This window comes from Kogia breviceps, chromosome 3, assembly GCF_026419965.1.
Source record: "Kogia breviceps isolate mKogBre1 chromosome 3, mKogBre1 haplotype 1, whole genome shotgun sequence".
NCBI lineage: Eukaryota > Metazoa > Chordata > Mammalia > Artiodactyla > Physeteridae > Kogia > Kogia breviceps.
Window position 1 is genome coordinate 139,010,531 of NC_081312.1, and position 23,626 is coordinate 139,034,156.

At 41.6% G+C, this 23,626-nt stretch overlaps 1 protein-coding gene across 7 annotated transcripts in view; it reads right to left on the reverse strand.

Moving 5' to 3' along the window:
- Positions 1-23,626, reverse strand: part of TLN2 (talin 2) — a 463,505-nt gene that overhangs the window by 232,719 nt on the left and 207,160 nt on the right. The window lies entirely within an intron of this gene.

Consider the following 23,626-nt stretch of genomic DNA (forward strand, 5'->3'; position numbering starts at 1 on the left):
ATAGGGGTGCATGTATCTTTTTGAATTATAGTTTTGTCCAGGTATACGCCCAGGAATGGGATTGCTGGATCATATGGCAATTCTATTTTTAGTTTTCTGAGGAACCTCCACACCGTTTTCCATAGTGGCTGCACCAACTTACATTCCCACCAACAATGCAGGAGGGTTCCCTTTCCTCCACATCCTCTCCAGCATGTTATTTGTAGACTTTTTGATGATGGCCATTGTGTCTAGTGTGAGGTGGTACCTCACTGTAGTTTTGATTTGCATTCCTTTATAATTAGTGATGTTGAGCAACTTTCCATTTGCCTACCGGTCATCTGTATGTCTTCTTTGGACAAATGTCTATTAAGGTCTTCTGCCCTCTTTATATATTCTTTTTTTTTTTTTTTTGGTGGTACGCGGGCCTCTCACTGTTGAGGAGCACAGGCTCCGGACACGCAGGCTCAGCGGCCATGGCTCACGGGCCCAGCCGCTCTGCGGCATGTGGGATCTTCCGGGACCGGGGCACGAACCCGTGTCCCCTGCATCGGCAGGTGGACTCTCAACCACTGGGCCACCAGGGAAGCCCCTATATATATTCTTGATACCATAGTATCCTTTGATGCCCAAAAGTTTTTAATTTTGATGAAGTCCAATATATTACTTATTTTTCTTTTGCTGCTTATGCTAATGGTGTAATATTTAAGAAACTGTTGCCTTATCCAAGGTCAGGAAGATTTACACCTATGTTTCCTTCTAAGAGTTTTATAGTTTTCTCTCTTACATTTAGATCTTTGATCCATTTTGAGTTAATTTTTTACATATATGGTCTGGGATAGGAGTCCAATTTCATTTCTTCTCTATCAGCTTTTAAAACTAAGAGATAGCTTTCTGCTAACTTCCACTGAATGGCGGAGGTGGAGAGAAAGGCTAGAGAATTCCAAACTCAAGATTAATTTATGAGTAGGAAGAGAAGATAGCAACTGAACTTTACCTGATGGGTCTGAAATGACCTTCAGTAATTGTAGAAATCCAGTATTTTGAGCATTGAGGTGGAGCTCAGTGCTCTATGATTTTCATATGGCCAGCCAAGTAAAGGAAGACTTCACATTTTAAGGGATACCACTTAAAGTCAACAAAATAAATAAAGTTACTGGATACCAGTAACATAGCCTGCACTCTGTTAGCCCCTAAGGTACAGTACACATATAAATATACATAAGACACAGTCACTCACCCTAATGGCTAAGCTTGTGAAATAAGGCTGGTCTTCCAGGAAAACAGTTCAAAGAGTGAAATAGTTCAATTATGTAAGCCTCTGGAGGAAAAACAGAGGTCAAATTTCTTTTAGGAGATATATCCTATTTGCTCAAGTCAACAGGGTTAGTGAAATATTCAAACAGGGCACAAGCTTCTTGGGACACTAGATTTGATTTTACAGTCTTGTTAATAACCATTCCAGCAACTCTTTTTATGTGTATTATACAATGGACAACCACCTCATCAAATAAACAAAAAAGAAAATTTCCTGACTTTGAAGAAACAGATAGAAGAGATTCTCTGAATAAAGAATGATGGGAAGAAGGTGTTAAAATGGTCTCTACATCCTCAATTACCTTTAGAATGTTCATGTATTCATAAGAGATTTTTCCAATGCTTGAATGGATTCTCAGTTTTAACTGACCCTGGGTCTTTAACTTTTAAAAATAGCTTAATATTTGTCTTTTATTGGGCCCTCCAAACATGACAAAATTGGTGAAAAGGAAAATATACTCAAAAACTTATTTAGGAATATGTGGGAAGAGCAGAAAATATGCAAAATCAATATACCCATTCCTCTCAAAGGAACAAACGTATCACAAAAGCTGCTCTGAGCCAGGCTCCTACAACCCAAGTAAAACCTCCTCCTTCAGAGAGCTCATGGCTTAGTACCTCAGAATGTCAAGGAAACTTCAGAAAGTGCCTCAGTTGGGAGAAAAAAATCCACAAAACAGATATCCATACAGAAAGGCGGGCCAAAAAATACGAAGCTTTAAAAACAAAAATCACAGCTGGTAACACTCAGATACCTTCTAAAGCTCAGCACAGGACTCCTCTCTGAATCACCTTAGAAGAGGAGAATCACCTAAGAAGCAGTACAATCTTAGAAAGTGTCACTTAAGAGTGACATGGAAGTACCATCTCACAGAGATATGGGCTCACCATTTATGATCATCCATTATGTGTCAGGCATATAATGTTTATCCCATCTACCCCATCTAGGGACCACATAAAGTTGGTGACACCAAGGAAGTGCCAGAGCCTAGATGATATCTATCTAAATTTTAGTTCACCACCAAAATGATGGAAAATTGAGAGTATCACCACCGTATAGGTAAGTCACCAGAATTGTCTGGGGATACCTTGTAGGTTAGCAGGGCAGGGAATTCCTCAAGTAGGACAAGACGCAGTAGAATATGATTATCTTATGACCGATTACTGTAAGGTCAACCAAGACCCCCTGCTCTGATTCTACAAGAAATAAGCAACTTTCTGCTCTAGTGTTTGCTCTAATGAGTAGATTGGTCCTCCTAGGGGCTTCCAAATAAAACATCCTCTCAAGAGGTCTCCCTGAAATAGGAAACCTCTTCTGTCATTTCACATCTACTTAGTTCCAAGGAACAAGGCTTTATGGAAGGGAGACTCAATTTCCCATTTACATCGGCCGTCCGATTTTCTTTCCCCATACTTGGTATACAGTATCATCCAACCCTTCTTCTAATCCTAGATCTTAGTTAGCAGGATCAATTATCAAGACTTTACTTAATATCCAGACCTTCCTTTGAAAAATGTCTCTCTTTTAGGACAGGCTTAGAGAAAGCATATAGTCTCTACTATAATTCACACATACTTATAATAATTTCATTTAATTCAACAAATACTGATTACTTCTTGAAGGTTCTACTGTGTACAGTGTTCTAAGTATTAACATTATTTCAACTTTTGCTCCTGCTTCAACGGCATTGCCTAATTCAGATTTTGCCTATACAGGCACTCCAGGAAAACTATGCAGTAGAGCCTGAAGCTGTTGCTTTAAAAGGCTGAGGAAGCCTCAGTGGGTATATGAATACTTTCAAAACTACAATCATTTAATCTTATCCCAGAATTATACAATTTAAATAGAGCAACGCTTAACAGTTAGCATCACTGTTAATCTTAAGTTTCTCAGTGTAAAGAGCCTTAGGATGCTAGCACAATTATGAAATTCTCATTTCCGTATCAGAGCTTTAGAAAAGGCAAATGTTCACTTTCCCTGTTGATAGTCCATGTGTGATTTCTCCCTTTTCATAATTTCCTCTATTGAAAGCTAAAGTCATAGCTCAACCAGAATCTTAATGAATGAAATTCCAGTGCTAAATACTTCAGAATTCCACACGACAAGGACAACAAACAACGTGACCCCTACCTGGAAAGAACTGAGAGGAGAAAACAAGCAAGCTGAAAACTGCCTAATAAAAATCATTCATTCTAGGGGCTTCCCTGGTGGCGCAGTGATTGAGAATCCGCCTGCCGATGCAGGAGACACGGGTTCGTGCCCCGGTCCGGGAGGATCCCACATACCGTGGAGCGGCTGGGCCCGTGAGCCATGGCCGCTGACCCTGCGCGTCCGGAGCCTGTGCTCCGCAACGGGAGAGGCCACAACAGTGAGAGGCCTGCATACCACAAAAAAAAAAAAAAAAAAAAAAAAAAAAAATCATTCATTCTAAAAGTTTTTACAAGATGCTTTCTTAAAGAACCCAACCTCAGGGGAAATCAGAAAAGGCAAAGAAAACTCATGCACTTCATAATGATATTGTAACAATATTATAACCAATTTTTTTTAATTAACAATTTATTTATTTATTTTTGGCTGCGTTGGGTCTTCGTTGCTGCGCAGGCTTTCTCCAGTTGTGGCAAGCAGGGGCTACTCTTCATTGCACTGCACAGGCTTCTCACTGTGGTGGCTTCTCTTGTTGCAGAGCACGGGCTCTCGGAACGTGAGCTTCAGTAGTTGTGGCATGTGGCCTCAGTAGTTGTGGCTCGTGGGCTCTAGAGCGCAGGCTCAGTAGTTGTGGCACATGGGCTTAGTTGCTCTGCGGCATGTGGGATCTTCCAGGACCAGGGCTCAAACCCATGACCCTTCACTGGAAGGCAGATTCTTAACAACTGCACCACCAGGGAAGTCCCTATGAGCAAATTTTTAAACTCAGGTTAAGTAGAGGTAATTCTGGTATAGCTAAGAGACAAAACCCTTAGCATGTATCCAGTATGGCTCTATTTTTAAAAGAATGCCTCTGACACAAGGCAGTTCAATTTCTGTGTTAGCCTCTAAAAATCACAAATCAATGTTTCACAATATGATTCTGTGCATGATGAACCTCTTCACTTATCTCAAGGATAACTGCAACTATTAAATATTATTCTATGAATACAAGGTAATAGCAGAAATGAAGACTTAGCTTACTTAATTCCCTCCTTGGCTGGCTCCCAAAATTCACCAACTCCCTCCATCAGAAGGAACAAAGAGAGAGCAAGACAGAAATGGAAATATCTATAAAGGCTCCTCATGATGAAAGTGACCAAGGTACTTGGAATACAACCCTACCCTGCCAATGATATAGAAAATTTAATATCAAATTATCAAATCTTCCTGCACATCCAAGAGGATAAGCCCCTTAAGACTTCTCGTTTGCCAAGAAACAAAATGGTCCAACCTACTAGAACTGCCTTAGACTTCGTTGATAATGAAATTTTAAAAGGCATGTGTAATAAAGGCATGGCTCGCATAAGCAAGCGTAAAGTAAGTTGTTCCTTGCTTCTTTTACCACCAGCATTTACCTTAGGCCTTCCTTTCTACCCTCAATATAATAAGCCCACAATCCTATTTTAGTAGGGCAGAGTTTAAAATACTTATGTTAACATAACTGAATGTCTGCCAAGAGGAAAAACATTGGTATCTGTCCTTGTACTAAAACTCATCCCACACTCCTCAAGCTTTCTTCTCCTCTATGTCCACCATTCAGTATCAAACATGATTCATGACATCTTTAGTTTCATCTATATGTCAGCTTCACACCAGTGGCCACAGAAACCTGATCTAACTAAAAGCTCTTATTTATAACTTCCCATGTAGCGATACATGGGCCTCGAAGAGCTGTGGGTCCTTGGACACGGCATTAATTAATCTGAGTCTCACTTTCCTCCTGGGTAATAAGTGGTGAGGACCAGGTCATCTCAGAATGGCCTGCCACCATCCAATGCCTTATGTCTGGGTGCACACCTTTCCTGCCGGCTTGCCTGTATCAGGGAGAAAGCTAACTTCAGTCTTGGATTCTTAAGTTCATTTATCTCAAGAGACTCAGGATTTGAAATTAGGAAAGAAAATAATAAAAGGCCGTAATGAGGATGTTTGTTTATTTCCCACACTCCAGTCAATAGTGCTTTGGCCTGGGCCTTTGACTGCAAACTTTCTGGGGCAAGAGACGTGTTTCAGCTGATGTCAGTAAGCTATTTATGTTATTATTCCAGCAAAGTAGAGTAATAAACACCAAATTTTTAAAAATTTTGCTTGTTCAAATGGATGAAAATCAACAAAAATAACTGTCCATATTTTCCTAAGCCACAGAACACAATTCTAGCAGATACTAGGTAGAACTGTTATTCTGAAAAATTGAGTGTCAATAATCTTGAAAGCTTCAAAGGCATGACCAGATTCTGTTAAAATGTGTTATATGTATTTATTTACATGTGCTAATGCCTCACATGTACTCTTATCTGCTCTTATCCAAATGCTCAAAAATCACTAGGATGAATGGTTTGACATCAAGGGCTGTAGGAAGACACATGCTCTCCAACTCGCCTCACGGCACGAGGGAGAATGTGGAATCTGCCCACTGCTCAGAACAGAATGTGAATGGATTTTGGAGGGAACTCAGGCCTATCTTCCCTGTAGCCTCCACATCCCCTCACTCCCTCTACTGCAGTATCACACAAGAGTAGCCCATAATCGTCCAGCATCCATTCCCATCTGCCCACTTAGATCTCTGCTCTCCAGCAAAATGGCATCACCAGGGTACAGTCTGCAAGCCAGGCTGGTGATACGGAAGCCCAGATTGCCTGGATCTGAAAGAAGACTCTTACGGTTTAAAAAGACAGCTGGGGGCTTCCCTGGTGGCGCAGTGGTTGAGAGTCTGCCTGCCGATGCAGGGGACACGGGTCTGTGCCCCGGTCCGGGAGGATCCCACATGCCGCGGAGCGGCTGGGCCCGTGAGCCATGGCCGCTGAGCCTGCGCGTCTGGAGCCTGTGCCCCGCAACGGGAGAGGCCACAGCAGTGAGAGGCCCGCGTACCACCAAAAAATAATAATAATAATAAAAAATTAAAAATAAAAATAAAGACAGCTGGCTCCATTTAAGATTCCTCCCTGCCCATCAGCCTCAGCCCACGCTTCCCCTTTAATCCCCCAAACATATGCTGTGGGGGTTCCTGTCCTCTCCCTGCCCTCGCCATTGCACGGGAGCCTAGCTGTTCCCAGCAGCTGCTGGCTTCCTCTTGGCTCACCACTAAGTTCTAACGGAATGGATGCTGAAGACCAGCTCATGGCAAAAGGCATTTCCTCAGATTCTTACCCCTAACCATAGCTTACATCCACTTACCAAACAATCTCTGACAGTGAAAAATCCTCAGCTTACACTGCAGCCCCCAAAGCCTGACCATAGCCAGTGTAGTGGGGGCACCGATACAGGCCAGCATGTCGAAAGGTCCTGGTTCTGAACAGGATGACTCCAACTTGGAAGCGATCTCCTAATGGGTTCACTGAGGCATGAGTAACCAGAAAAGTGGGTCGGGGACCCGAGTCATAGTCTGAAGGCTTATATGCACGTTTACTGGCAAATCAAAGCTCCAGAGTTCTAGATGGTTTGCAAGATGCAAACAATGCCATTTGCAGATGGGTCCTCCTGCTACCGCCCCCACCGATACTCCATCAGCCTTGATGACCAGCACAATGACAATACACACGCCTGCATCTTCCAGTTATCCCCAGAGGCAGCCGGAAAAACAAGTCACCTCAAGATGCTATCCGTACGGCACTTTTCAGGTCACCATGCTCCAGCTGTCCAGGGCAATAGCCTCTGATTAAGATGGGCTTGATTTTTCTTAGTTGCAATGGTTTTTTTTCCTATTTGGTCAATAGATGTCACATTAATGTGGGTTTTTAGCTTTTATACTTACCTTTCTTCAAAAAAAACAAAGTCAGATGTCTTCTTGCCTTTACTCCATCATGTGCTTATGCTTATGCTTATGTACATAACTGTACATACAAAGACATGCACACACACTTCTGACATAACAAGCAGGACTGCTAAGGAATTAAGTTAGCACTCTAAGCACTTTAAGACAATCTGACAAAGCAGCAGAGGAAAACTGTCAAAGCTTATCCATTTCTTTGGTTTTTCCCTCTTAACTGTGATAGTTTTTTCTTCTCTCTGCCCCCACCCCAAAAGAAAATCTTCTACCTTTCAACAGCCCAGTATCTGAGCCAAAGCTACAAAATAGCACACTCCCATGTCCTATGTCATTTGAGACCTTCCCCATCCAAGGCCCTCCAGGGTCAAAACACTGCACACCTTCTTTTGGGCTCACAAACAGTAAGATTTGCTCAGAAGGGCAGAGGTGGCTTACTCCATCAGGTGAGAAGCAAGAAATTTCCTGAGTGTCACAGTAACTTTTAAATCCATCAGAAACCATCTAATACTAAGCTTTTCAAGCATAGGAGCAAATATGGAAATATGACCATTTGCAAAGAGCAAGCATTGGAAGTCCAACAGTGTAAATCTTCCTGGATCTAAGGAAGGTTAAACCTGCCATTTAAAATCAGCACCAAATCGAAACCACAATGAGGTATCACCTCACACTGGTCAGAATGGGCATCATCAAAAAATCTACAAACAATAAATGCTGGAGAGGGTGTGAAGAAAAGGGAACCCCTCCTGCACTGTTGGTGGGAATGTAAATTGATACAGCCACTATGGAGAACAGTATGGAGGTTCCTTAAAAAACTAAAAATAGAACTACCATACAACCCAGCAATCCCACTACTGGGCATATACCCTGAGAAAACCATAATTCAAAAAGATACATGTACCACAATGTTCACTGCAGCTCTATCTACAATAGCCAGAACATGGAAGCAACCTAAATGTCCATCGACAGATGAATGGATAAAGAACATGTGCACATATATACCATGGGATATTACTCAGCCATAAAAAGGAATGAAATTGAGTTATTTGCAATGAGGTGGATGGACCTAGAGTCTGTCCTACAGAGTGAAGGAAGTCAGAAAGAGAAAAACAAATACTGTATGCTAACACACATATATGGAATCTAAAAAATCCATGTTGATGCACCTAGTGGCAGGGCAGGAATAAAGATGCAGACAAAGAGAACAGACTTGGGCTTCCCTGGTGGCGCAGTGGTTGGGAGTCTGCCTGCCGATGCAGGGGTCACGGGTTTGTGCCCTGGTCCGGGAAGATCCCACATGCCGCGGAGCAACTAAGCCCGTGAGCCATGGCCGCTAGGCCTGCGCGTCCGGAGCCTGTGCTCCGCGACGGGAGAGGCCACAGCAGTGAGAGGCCCACATACCACAAAAAAAAAAAAAAAAAAAAAAAAAAGAGAACAGACTTGAGGACACAGGGAGGGGGAAGGGTAAGCTGTGACGAAGTGAGAGAGTGGCATGGACATATGCACACTACCAAACATAAAACTGATAGCTAGTGGGAAGCAGCCGCATAGCACAGGGAGATCAGCTGGGTGCTTTGTGTCCACCTAGAAGGGTGGGATAGGGAGGGTGCGAGGGAGTATTAAGAGGGAGAGGATATGGGGATACATGTATACATATAGCTGATTCACTTTGTTGTACAGCAGAAACTAACACAACATTATAAAGCAATTATACCCCAATAAAGATTTTTTTAATTAAAAAAAAACCAGCACCAATATATTATTTCTGAGTGGAATGCAAAACTGTCTTGTAGCTTTATTGTGAAACCATTTGGAGCAGAGCCCTTAAGGTACATCCTCGGGCCCCTGCTGATATATCAGATCCCTCACTCTCCTCTGTAGTTAGGGGAACAGTGGAAATCCTGGATCTCAGCCATCATACAGTTGACTGCAAAGGAAAAATTACAATAATATCCCAAGCAAAAAACCAACTAAGCGTAGATCTAACAAGAGTAGCAAACTTGACAGGTCACTCTTCAATGGAACGGCCAATGAACAATTCTTATGAGTGCATAAGCCTCCCCACATAATTTACTCTCTTTCCAGCCTTATTCCCACCCCCAAATGAAACATATGAACTCAAAGGAAAAACCAAAAGTTCTATGTCTAATGAAAAACTGCCTAATGATAACAGTCAACTTGCTAAGAAGCAAAGGATTAGAAGACAATGTATATTTTGAATTTTTGTCTGCATTAGTATTAGCAGTAAGCCCAGAGCTGACTGTATACCACACAGTGATCTCAGTTGGTGCTGGCATGGAATAGCTATGATTTAAATTTAAGGTAAGATAGATTTACATTCCATAAAGGTCTAATATTTCATGCATGAACACAGAGTGAGCTTACAACTGTTATCTTAGCAACACAGCCAGCAAAAGCTCATTCACAAATTTATACTTGGTCTTGGTAAACAGAACCATCACCAGATCCCTGGGTAAACTACACAAGAGATGCTCACTTTTTCTTTGACTTAAAGCTCTGAGATTTTCAAGGAAAACTGAACAAATGATTTTCCACATAGATGCAAATCAATAGCCCCCCTTCATGTTTAGTCATGGAAAATCATGTGGAAAATAATTCTAAAGGGCTACACTATTTACCTACCCTCACCTGGTTTGGGACTCCCTTTCCCAAAGAGCTTTGCTACCATTGGTATGGTCATGTTTAATTCCTTTCCACTCCAGCACAGGTTTGTCTTAAAGAGGGCTTGTTAAAATCTCCACTGTCCATTTAAACAGTCACTCCATACGGATATTAAGTAAAGCAAAGCCACTTAGTGATTGCACCATGAGGAGGGGAGGCCATATTGATCATCCTGATTAGCCCTGTCAGCTAGAGTAAGGAAGACTGGCTGGCGCTAAAGGCCAGCTGCGCAGGGTACACAGACGGAGACAATGGGCAACATCGACGGCCTCCAAGCAATTGGTCTGGGCAGTGATGGATGTCATGGGAACAGCCTATGGGGTTATTAAGGGTATAGAACTGGCCCAGGAGAAACCCAAATTCCATTTCCTTTTATTAAGATAAAGTTGGACTGTCCATGACACAAGTGCAGGACTAAGGAAGCTTTTGTCTCTTTTATCACTGACACACCCAAAAACTCAATTCATATATTAAATAAGTAAAAACTCAGGAGCGTGTGTGTAAGACAGACATTACAAAATGCTACTCATCTGTGTTTTAAATTAAGAACAGAATTATAGAATTCCTCAGTAAGCACAAATATAGATTATTTAATTCTATGTTATTTAATCTGTATCGTTAATTGCATTGTTTAAGGGAAGAATAAGGAGCCAAGGCTCTCTCTCTGCATCCTTTTGTGCATATCAAGGGGTATGTGCTTAGTAGGTAAGGGAATGATATATCACACTGTAGCTCTCACCATACAGGCTAGACTGAATGGAGCCTGCCCCATTTTTCTAGACTAGAAAGAGTCCTTCCAAAGTTGCAGTTAAATGGTTGAAATCAGAAATGATCAGAAAAAAATTCCCCTGTATTTGTATGTACACCCTTCCCCATTTCTTTCCTTCTGTGCCCCTCAAAGAGGTCTCTACTAATTACTTAATTGTATAACCTGGAATCATTTTAAATTTCTGGTCCTCAATTTCCAAATTAAGACTAATAATCATTTTCACATTAAGAATACCAAGGCCTACAAACCACAGGAACACCGTGAAGACTAAATCAAATAAGTAATGCCTGGTACAGTTCACATTTGAAAGATATCCCTTTGCTCCCCCTTCCCCCCATCCAGCACTTAGCCCCATCAGACCCAAAAAAGCTCAGCTCATGCGGAGCACCTTCTGGGAAGGATGAAAGAACATGCTTTCTTCTGGACACCAGCCAGGTGTTCCCGCATGTGCACACACAACATCTACAGCTATCAGAGCAATTCTGTGTTCCAAATTCGCTTTATGTCCTGAGCCTGTCTGGGCTGGGAGACTCCATTAGTAGAATTAGCTAGAAATTCTGTGTGGAGAAATCTCTGGATTTTGCCATTCCTTTTGAGCACCTAATAATGAAAATATGAGGGTCTTTTATATTGGGCCAATTCCTCTGTGGCCAGGGAGCTCTTTCGAGCAAATGAGAGGGCTCCTGTTCCAACAAATCTAGCCAAAGAACATCATGAGGAAGAGCAAGACTGCAGCATCTCAGGAACATTTCTCAGCCACTTCACCACCTCCACCACCACTCCAGGTGCACATATTACTGCTGCACAATCAAGTTCCACAAGATGAGGACTTGACTCACCTTGACTTAAGCTTCCAGAATACATCTGAGAATATGGGGCTGGGGGTACACACAGGGAGGATGAATCAATGTCCTCAAGATACTGCATTTTTATCTCTAGTGACCAAAAAAGTCATCTCCCCCTTCAAAGACACTGTTTTCAGTAACTGCATATCAACTTCCCTTTGTCCTCATGCTAACAGTGTGGGGCAGCAGATTGTGCCCCAAATTCTGTGATTCCCAGTGAACATGCAAAAGGACAGTGTCTAGAGTATTATCTGGCATCCTTCACAGGGTTTCCATCTTGTTGGTTGGCACTCCAACCTGAGTCCTTGAGCAATGAAGGTGTGAACAAATACACACTTAAGAGACGCAATCGACTGCTTAAGTCCCAAGGTGCTAGGCAAAATGGAACTTGAAAAATCACTTTGGTGGAACAACAAAGGCAACAGGCATCTAGCCCCACAGACCACTTCCTACAAGTTAAGATTTAAAAGACCAAGGGAGGGACTTACCTGTTGCCGCAGTGGTTAAGAATCTACCTGCCAATGCAGGGGACAAGGGTTCGAGCCCTGGTCTGGGAAAATCCCACATGCCACAGAGCAACTAAGCCCGGGAGCCGCAACTGCTGAGCCTGCGTGCCACAACTACTGAGCCCGTGTGCCACATCTACTGAGCCCGTGCGCCCTAGAGCCTGTGCTCTGAAACAAGAGAAGCTGCAGCAACGAGAAGCCCACACACCGCGACGAAGAGCAGCCCCCGCTCGCCAAAACTAGAGAAAGCCCGCGCGCAGCAACGAAGATCCAATGCAGCCAAACACACGCACACAAAAAGACCATGGGAGCTCCTTCAAGTGGTACAGGATTCTGGTAAATTGCCTTTTACAATATACTGACCAAATTAAAATGGAAGGCATACCGGACACGGGAGCTTCTTGCATATGGAAAATTTTACTGCATGGAATAGAAACATTGCGGTTTAAAACCTGCTAACCTCACAGCATCTCAAGCTGAAGGTCAGAGGTTGACTTTCAATCTATGCCATTTCGTATTGGTTATTTTATCACTTCCCTAGAGCTGTCATAAAAATTACCATATAATGGGTGTCTTCAAACAATAGGAATTTATTTTCCTATAGCTACAGAAGCCAGAAGTCTGGAATCAAGAGTTGCTAGTGGGTCATATTCCCCGCGATGATTCTAGGGAGAATCATTCCTTGTTCCTCTCAGTTTTCTGGAGGCTCCATCTTTACATACGGCACTCTTCTCTGTGTGCCTCTCTTTCTCCTCTCCTTTTTTTATAAGGACACCAGTCATCAGATTAACCTAGTATGACCTCAACTCTATCTTCAAGTAATTGCATCTATACTATTTCCAAATTGTGTCACATTCTGGGGTTTCAGGCAGGTATGAATTTGGAGGGGACACTGTTCAACCCATTACAGTTATTAATGAAAAGTCAAGTTGGACTCTTATGGCAAGGATTACCTTGATATAAAAATAATACTTTCTGCAGAAATAGGAAAATACAGAATATATTCAAAGCCATCAGAGCTGGATAATGGGACATGTGAGAGACTCATCTGAGGAGATAAACTGAAGTTAAGTTAAGAAAAGCCACAATTATGAGTAAGCCCACATCAACAGCTTCCCCATTTCTCTCTCACCCTTTGTTAAGGAAACAGAGAACGGTGTTGTCAGAGCCAAACGTGGAAATTATAAGACATTTTTCAGGGGCAAAAAACCGCAGGTCTACTTCCTTCCCCCACCTCCAACCCAAGGAAGATCATGGACAGCACACAGCACATTTTTACCTGGACTCATTGCTACGCTCAGTTAAAAATCAAACATTTCAGCATCCAGGCAACATAACTAAATCCAAACTGGGAAAAGAAAGCAGGTAATAGTATAGGCCAGCTCCTTTGCTTTTCCAAGTTACTCTGCAAAAATTAAAAAGCACAACTGTTCAATCCTCTAAACTAGCTTCTATGCTGTGAGTTTAACTTGTAGAGTTAATATTAACTCCAGAAGGAAAGCCATTTTAATGACACATGTTTTCTAACTGAAACTTTCTTCTGTACACATAAAACTGGGAAAGGTTTTCAACATCTTCAGCGTAATATTTCACTCTGAAAACTAACACATCAGGAGAAACGATCTAGAAAGATTCAGAAAACCTTATACAGCTGCAAGTTCTCCAGGTTTCAGGAACAACCACCTTCATTATAAGAGAAAGTGTTTCCAAGAGGGAAACTGTTGAATGATTAACTCCCCCAGCTTGCTGCTCTCTGTGGTCCCTCCGGTGGGTAGACAGAGACTCAGGCTGCATTCAACATGGAGTCCTGGCGAGAAGCACACAGCCAGTACCCTGGCTGCAGTGGAAGAGTCCATGCCCCCATGAGTGCCTCCCAGAGCACACGGGAGCATTTTAACACACAACCAGTTCACAACAGTCACACCTAAGCTGTCTGGCCAAAAGACCCTACGAGGTCTTCTGCCAACACTAAGGGTCCACGGTCTCAGTTATCACCTCACAGGCTCCTATGTCCACTGGCCTGCCTTGTGTCATGGGGGCAGTGGGGAAGACTGGAAAGAGGAGGAGAAAAACAAATACCGTACGTTAACACATATAAATGGAATCTAAAACAAGAAAAAAAATGGATGGTTCTAAAGAACCTAGGGGCAGGACAGGAATAAAGACACAGACATAGAGAATGGACTTGAGGACAAGGGGAGGGGGACGGGTAAGCTGGGATGAAGTGAGAGAGTGGCATGGACATATATACACTACCAAATGTAAGATAGCTAGCTAGTGGGAAGCAGCCACATAGCACAGGGAGATCAGCTCTGTGCTTTGTGACCACCGAGAGGGGTGGGATAGGGAGGGTGGGAGGGAGCCGCAAGGGGGAGGAGCTATGGGAATATATGTAAATGTATAGCTGATTCACTTTTACAGCAGAAACTAACAACTTTGTAAAGCAATTATACTCCAATAAAGGTGTTAATTTAAAAAAAATACTCAGTAAGATTTACCAAAAAAAAAAAAAAAGACTGGAAAGAGGGAAGAGAAGAACGGAACAAAAAACTTTTCAAATCTTGTAGCAGGAAATGGTTGGTGACATCGGACATAGGCCCTATCAGAGTATCTAAACAAAAAGTGGGTGAAGAAATAGGAGGAAATTTTAAAATTCAGTTTCAAATTCAATAAAACTGTGAAAATGTCTCTCGCGATCTTGGGCTACTATGACCCCTCCACTATTACTGAGGAGGAAATGCATAGCTAAACATTATCACCTGAGATGTGAATCGATGTTAAACAATCACCTGAGATGTGAATCAGCGTGGGTAACCTGACCTCTTTCACAATTCTCCTTTCTTTTCAAAAAAGGACTTTTCATCTGGAAGGCTACAACCTCTGTTCCTAGTCCATACTTTATTTTTTTTTTTTTTTTTTTTTTTTTTTTTTTTTTTTTGTGGTACGCGGGCCTCTCACCGCTGTGGCCTCTCCCGTTGCGGAGCACAGGCTCCGGACGCGCAGGCTCAGCGGCCATGGCTCACGGGCCCAGCCGCTCCGCGGCATGTGGGATCTTCCCGGACCGGGGCACGAACCCGTGTCCCCTGCATCGGCAGGCGGATCCTCAACCACTGCGCCACCAGGGAAGCCCCCTAGTCCATACTTTAAATGCTACAGCATCTGTTTCCCCTTAATAGAAGGTGTACATTGCTTCCTTTACATCTTCAACACTAAAATCTTTCTCCCCCACTCTGTGCATTTGATTTAGATGTTCCTAAAACCAAAATGAATAGAAACCCCAAAGGAGCACCCCTCAGTGTGACAGACACTTCAAACAGTTCAGCAGTCAGAGGCACAAGGTGGTCGCCGGGGCGTGTCAGGCAGCCTCTGGGATCCAGGTGTGACAGCCCACACAGGGCTGCTCACAGAGGCATGACAAAGGCAGAGCGGCAAGTGCATCCCCTGCTTCTGTTTTAGTCGTGTTTCTCCTTTCTTCAAGTCTGCTAATAGCTCTTTATAAATGTGCAATCGATGTTAAGTGGGTACCTCGGCATATTAGATCAGGGAGGTGAAATGTCGGCGTTACTCAGCTGGGGGAGAGGGCAGACTGAGAAGCCAAAACCAGGAAGTGATCACCAAGAGGCATTCAAAGGATGGCTCTCGCAGGACAGCATGCCAAGCACGGGCTGCACGTCACTGCCTTCATTGTCAGGCAGACCCCCTGGACTCACCCGTAACTCGGATGTGGCAAGTGGACTTGGCCTGGCTAACTTCTACCCTCTGCTCGGACACATTTCTGCTGCTGCACTCTTTTCTTCAAATGCATAAAGCTGACAGGTTGGAAGTAAAGTAGCTGACCTCACTCCTGAGAATGCATTGAGATTTATAAACTGACAGTCCAAACAATCTGAGCCCCACGAAGCCTTGCATTTAAATCCAAACTCCACCCGGGACATTTTACGGGCATGTGGCACTCCACGGCCTTACCCCCTTTACTGAGTGGTTAAAAAACCTTCCCAAAGATGCACACTTGGGTGACACCTTCTCCTCCTCCAGAGTCAGTTCGGATGGAAAGGATCACACGGGCAGTGGATAGGAATACATCATCTCTGCACTGCTCTTCTGAAAAAGTCATTATTCATGAAGTGCTTTCTAAGAAAATAAGATTAATGAGACAACTCAGAAACTAGATGAAAAGACAATAGCAAAAGCACCTTGTTTATTAAAGGCTGGGTATAATGATGTTAAGAATCCAAGAGACAAATGTTCTGGTGAGACAGCAAAGGCCTCAGACTCAAATAAGATTCCCTGTGAAACTACCTACAGAAGATGGAAACTGGGGAGAAACTTGCAACAGCTCTAAAAGCTTGGGCTGCATCCTATCTAGAAACAGTTATCTGCGGAGAAAATATAATGAAAGCAGTAGAAAACGTTGCAAAAAAAAAAAAAGAAAAGAAAACTTACTCATCAGAGAGTAAACCCACAATAAAACTGAAATAACTACATCCTCACCGTGGTAGAAGGCATACAGATAAATTACACAGACATGATATAAAATGTTCATATGTGATAAAAGTTTCACCAAAATTCCATGGGGAAATGAAAGAATACTTAAAAAGTGGTGCTGTGGAAATTATTTAGCTGAAAAAAAACTTCATACTATACTATACTCTACAAAATTTATAAGAACTAAAAGTTAGGTCTTTAAAAAGAAAGCATAAAACAAAGATTTATGCAATTTATCTCAGTCAGACTGATAAAAGTCTAAGTAAAAACAACGCAAGAGAAGAAATCACAAAGGGATTTCACAATCTAAATAGTAAAAACATTGTTAAATAGACCCAAAAGATAACTGATCAACTTTGAAAATATGCCTGAAGAATATGACAAAAAGGTACTATCTACATGAGAGATACTAGCTAGGGCTGACAAAAATCATTAATAAAACGAATATCCTAATACAAAATGGTTAGATAATAGTAACAAAATTTTCAAAAAAATACAAATGGGAAGGAAATAAAAAGGGGGAAAAAAGTTCATCCTCAATAACATGTTTAAAGTACAAATCCAAATAAGACATTCTCTAACTATCATGTTAGGAGGTATATGAAGTCATCAAGTTGTTAAGAAATACAGTGAATACACACTTCCCTCTATAGGAGGTACAATTTTTTCTGGCGGGGGCGGGGGGGGGGGGGGGCAGCCAATATGGCAATATTATTCAAAGGTTGTAAATATGGTGGTCAAACTCTTTAGACTGATAATTTTGTTTCTACAAGTTTATTTAAAGGAGATAATTAGAGATAAACCTGGTTTTTAGGTCTGAAAACATTCTTCACTGCTTTTCATAAGCAGGGTACAAAATAATATAAATCACACACCCACAAGTGCACAGAGAAGACTGAAAGAAAATTCTCCTAAATTTTAAATAATTATTTAACAATAAATTTTATTATCTTCAAATTCTGGCTTTATTAATGACTTGCAGTTTGCCGTGTTTTCATTTCCTACAATGTGCATATACAGTAGACAATCTCATAATCAACTTCTTAACTCTCAACTCAAAGCGACTCTTTGGTGGGTATGCTACACCCACCATGGAGTAATATGTCTACTGCTTTGTTCCTAAACCTGTTCAAGCCAGTTATATTTATTATGTATTTGTATATTTAAATATCATACGGACCAAGAAAATATGAGCACCAAAGAAAGGGTTGGGCTTCCCTGGTGGCGCAGTGGTTGAGAGTCCGCCTGCTGATGCAGAGGACGCGGGTTCGTGCTCCGGTCCGGGAAGACCCTATATGCTGCTGGGCCCGTGAGCCATGGCCGCTGAGCCTGCGCGTCCGGAGCCTGTGCTCCGCAACGGGAGAGAACACAGCGGTGAGTGGCCCATGTACCGCAAAAAAATAAATAAATAAATAAAATAAAGAAAGAATGGGTTGCTGTTGGAACAAAAATTGAGAAGAATATTTTGATGAATCACTAAAGAAGAAATTTGCTGCCATGTTAGATGAGGGCCAGACAACTGTCAATGAATGGGGATAATTTTTTTTTAATATAAAAGGATTCTATATTGATATTACTCCTCAAATATGTTTTAAGTTCACACCCGAAAGAATGCAAAACTAGAAATTACAGACCCACAACATGGGAATGATTAAGGATGGAACGATGTAGAACTCCAATTAGACCCATATTCAGAGAAGTTTATTACAGACGTATATATTTTAGGTCAAAGTTTAAATGTGTATGTTTTAGGTTAAAATTTATGATCCTCAATTTTAACTGACTTTTTATGACTGACTATAAGTCTAATGAAACTAATTTTGACAAACCAATTTTAAGTCTGCGCATGTCAAATAAGGCTTCCTCTGCAATCCTTTTACCATGTAGGAGCTAATGTTTTTTTGAGCAGAAAGGTGGTAGGGTGTTGGGGTAAGGAGAAGGAAAGCAAGGAAAGGAAAGAAAGAGTGAAAACACTAGAAAAAGAGGCTATTTTTGTTTCCAAGCGGCAAAATTCAAAGTCTGGGCAGAAAATTTTAGAATATTTCGATGCTGTAATGGCCTATTACACAGTTAAGGCAACAATGCAAATACCTTTACCTGCCACAGAGGATTTGATCAAAAGAAAGACAAGTCACTAATTAAAATTTTCTTGGACATATTGTTTCAAAAAAAATAGTCTAATAAAGCACTACAAATTCCAAAAGAAAATAATATAGCTAATAAACAATTTAGCAAATGTTCATTTAAGCTAGCTGATAAATGTCCCATTCTATAGCAGCAGAGTGAATGTATTGTTTTTTGATACAGTAGGCCTGATATTTTAAAGACATTTTTATTAAGGCATCATTGACAGACAATAAAATATACATATTCTAAGTATACAAATGTTTATATATGTATATTCCTGTGAAACATGACCATCAAGATAATTAACATATTTATTACTCCCAAAAGTTTTCCGCTACCCTTTAGTAATCCCTCCCTCCCAACTCCCTGTCCTCGGAAAGCCACTCTTCTGTATCCCATCACTATACATTAGTTTGCATTTTCTAGAATTCTCCATAAAAGGAATCATTTAGTATGTACTCTTCTTTTGTCTGGCTTCGTTCACTCAGCACAATTATTTTGAGAATCATCCATGTTGCTACATATACCAATAGTTCATTTGTTTTTATTGCTGCCTCATATTCCCTGAAATGGATATAGCACCATTTATTGATCTCTTCACAGGTAGATGGACATTTGGTTAGTTTCCAACTTGGGGCTATCATAAATAAAGTTCTTAGTACCAGGCGCAAGTGTCTGCTGTCCTGCCTGTGACATGTTTGGCTGGGACATATGATAGGTGCTATGTGATGTCAGGGAAATTGTTTATCTGATTAAAAAACAGATCATAATTGATACTATAAACAATAAAATGTATAGGAATTGAGAGAGTTAGATTTGAAAAATGAAAGCGTAAGACACGGAAAGTTGAGGAAACTGCCAAACTGTTTTCCCAAAAGGTTGTACCATTTCACATTCCTACCCATAATGTGTGTGAGCTCCACTTGCTCCATGTCAGCTGTACATATGTTTTGTAGGACACAGGATCCATTGTCTATGCAATACACACTATACACAGCTGTGAGGATAAATAAATTATACATGGTCACAGAGTTAATGAGTGGCAGAGTCAAAATCTGAACTCAGAAATCTGAGCCCTGAGCTTTAGCTCTTAACTACTACCTGTATCCCTGCATCCCCTGCTATCATCTACACATTCTTAAATGCCGGTTATTTATCTTACAAAGCTATGAATGATCCCTAATATTTCTTTTCAGTTCTACCTCAGAAACAACTGATTTCAAATCTTTAAGAAGAGATTGGGTAAGAAGCCCTGGAATATCATTTTGAGCTAAAGTGTCAGAACAAATGCTCAATTCTTACAATACCAACATTTCTACACAATATAAAATCAGCACAGCAATGACAGAGTGGATGTTGATTAATTCAGCCCAGCAGATGTCACCTATTAAGTGCAAAGGTCGGTCCTAAGCAGTGAGAAGGTATTATTTCAAGGAACATGGCTTACTTTTCTGGTGCAAAGAAGAAAAGACTCTCATGATTAGGCAGACTCATTACCCACTGTATCTCTGACTGCTGCTGTGTCACAAAGTCCAATCCCATTATTAAAAGGCCTGGCCATAAAGACCCAGGGCTAGAAGATAACCAGGTCAGCAATGTGTTGTATTTTAAGAACTTCCTGGCATTTGTAGCCATCATTCTAACTGGTAAAAACAGAGGGCAATTGTGCAGCCCCTTCTTTGTCTAAGGAGAGCCTAAGAGTCTAACAGGGACCAAGGACAGTGGCTGCATTAAGGAAAACAGTACTTCCTAGCAGCAGCAGACCGTGACATCAACCATGTGATACAGAATATTGATTTATAATCAAAAAAAGAAAAAAAGAAGAAAGGTTTGAAAAAAATAATCAGCATCTTCCCTGTGCTGACACAAGGAAAGGAGAGAGCTCTATTAGTGAGATTAAAGTCCAGGTAGAGCAGTCTTTGAGTAAGGAGGATGTTCCAATGACGAATCAGATTTTTAATACCTACTGAGTGCACAGCACACTGCTGGGGTTGGGAGTGGGTGGTGGTAGGGAGTTAGGCGGTAGTTAGATACAAACAAGAGGTAGGAAACAGAAGGAGGATCAGAAAGAGAAGGAGGATCTCTATCCCTATTTGGAGTTTATCATCAAGTTGGGGAAAGGACCTATGCTCCAGAAAAGATATTGACAGGCACTGAGTGTGTTATGAACTATTCACCACCATCATCTTTGCTAACACTAAGTGCAACCACTGTGTTAAGTCCTCCCAAAATGCTGCCTCATTTTTATTCTCTCCAGAATCATGTGAGGCAGGCATTGCACATCTCCATTTTACAGATTATTACACAGATTGGGAAAAATTTCACTACTCGCATCTACCCATGTAGCTAGTAAGTGGTAGAGCTAGGAATCCAATGCAGCCCTGCTTGACTCCAAAGCTGATGCTTAGCTATATAGAAACTCTCCAGAGCCTTCAGAAACTCTTTCAGGAATGATCCCTCTGGGGCTTCCCTGGTGGCGCAGTGGTTAAGAATCTTAATTCTTAACCACTGGTGGCGCAGTGGTTAAGAATCATCCTGCCAATGCAGGGGACACGGGTTCGAGGGCTGGTCTGGGAAGATCCCACATGACGCGGAGCAACTAAGCCCGTGCACCACCACTACTGAGCCTGAGCTCTAGAGCCCGCAAGCCACAACTACCGAGCCTGCGTGCCACAACTACTGAAGCCTGCGCGCCTGCAGCCCATGCTCCACAACAAAAGAAGCCACCGCAATGAGAAGCCCCTGCTCGCCGCAACTAGAGAAAGGCTGCACACAGCAACGAAGACCCAGTGCAGCCAAAAATAAAATATATACGTAAATTTATTTAAAAAAAAAAAAAGAAAAAGAATGACCCCTCTGGTTAGTGAAGGCGTGGAAGGCTTCTTGTAGGAAGGAGAGAGATACGCCAGAGAGACTGAAGAAAAGGAGGCAAGAGCATTACAGTGGGCAGCCACTTGGTGGGATGTGATCAAATACTCACAAACGTTCACTACTCACTTCATATGCCAGGCCCTGGTGACACAGTGATGAGTAATTCAGACCTGGCCCGTGCCCTCCAGGGACTCAACATTTATTGAGGAAGGCACACAGCTCCCAGAGGGCGTTTTCAAGGCATGGACAGGGACATACTGTACAGGGACATACAAGCAGGGACATACTCCTGAGGGTCTGGCACAATAGGTGACCCCCACCATTCACACCTGATCTAAGAAAGAGCAGTGGGTGCTGTTTACTAGATGGCATGGTGCTGCCATAAATCAGTAGCATAAAGTCAGTTTTCAATTCCTGGGACTTACCAGCTTTGAAATTTTAATTTGTTCTTAAATTGGATGATACTTGCATTATTTCAAATTATGAGAAAACAAGGGGCTTTATAAATATTTTAATATCAGCCTTTTTAAAATTGGCGTATAGTTGATTTACAATGTTGTATTAGTGTCCGGTGTATAGCAAAGTGATTCAGTTATACATACACATATATTCACTCTTTTTCAGATTCTTTTTTCATATAGGTTATCACAGAATACTGAGTCGAGTTCCCAGTGATATACAGTAGGTCCTTGTTGGTTATCTATCTTAAATATAGCAGTGTATGCATATTCATCCCAAGCTTCTGATTTACCCCCTGTCAACCACGTTTCCCTTTTGACAACCATAAGTCTGTTTTCCATACCTGTAGGTCTGTTTCTGTTTTGTAAAAAAGTTCATTTGTTTCTTTTCTTACTTTCTTTAAATTAGATTCTACATGAGTTATCTCATAAGATATTTATCTTTCTTTGTCTGGCTTATTTCACTTAGTATGATAATCTCTAGATCCATCCATGTTGCTGCAAATGGCATTATTTCATTCAATATCAGCCTATCTTAAAGTGGTAGAATATACATGTGATCCTAAGATGTAATCATACCCCTCACCCTTTCCTTCCTGAAAAATTCAACCTTAAAGTCTTTAGGTGGGAAAGAACAAAGTAGATGCCAGTAATGGGTATGGGAGGAGGTGCCATGGTGGCCCAGAACAAAAAAAAAAACTAGAAGGAACCCCATGGTGTCAAGTTGGAATTTAAAGCCTAAGTGTCAATTCATGGTTTTCAAGATAGACAGGCAGACAGACACAGACAGTTATACACACACAAAGATGTAGTAGTGGCAATGTGTGTATGTGTGTGTGTGTATATATATATATATATGTGTGTGTGTGTAGTCATACAGTCAATCCTCACATATCTACTGATTCCGTATTTCTTTATTCACCTACTCACTAAAATTTGTTTGTAACCCAGAACTTGTAGCGTTTTCCTGGTTATTCCCAGACACCTGCAGAGTGACATACATTTTCCTAGCTGAGGTCCAAGAAGGGAATGCTCTGCCTTCTTGTTTCAGCTCTCACACTGTAAATGTGTCCTTATTGTGGTCTATTTAGTGCCATGTTTTCCGCATTTTTTGTGGCCGCTTGGTGATGTCACCGTTTAAAATGGCCCCAAGTGACGTAACCGCTGCTTAGTGTTCCTAAGTACAGGGATGCTGCAATGTGCCTTATGGGGAAAATGCATACATTAGATAAGCTTCATTCAGGCATGAGTTAATTGCTGTTGGCCAAGAGTTCAATGATAATGAATCAATATATATTAAATATGTTGTCTTTAAATAGAAACACACAGAATACAAGGTTACATATTGATTAGTTAACAAAAATGTTGTGACTAGAGGCTGGCAAGAACCGAACTCCGTATTTACCCAAGGAGCAATGGTTCAGTATTTGTCACTTCTGTATTCACTCCAGCTTAATACACCACAATTACTGTGAGTAACAAGAATCAAATGTTTTCCCCAGTTCTGCCCACTGAGAAGGCTTGGGATGAATGAAACCCCAATAGCAAACAGCACACTAAGTGCCCAGATCTTGGCTTCAAATCACCTTTCTCTAATAAAAGCTACCAGAGCTCCTTGGAGAAAAGGCTGGTTCTAGGG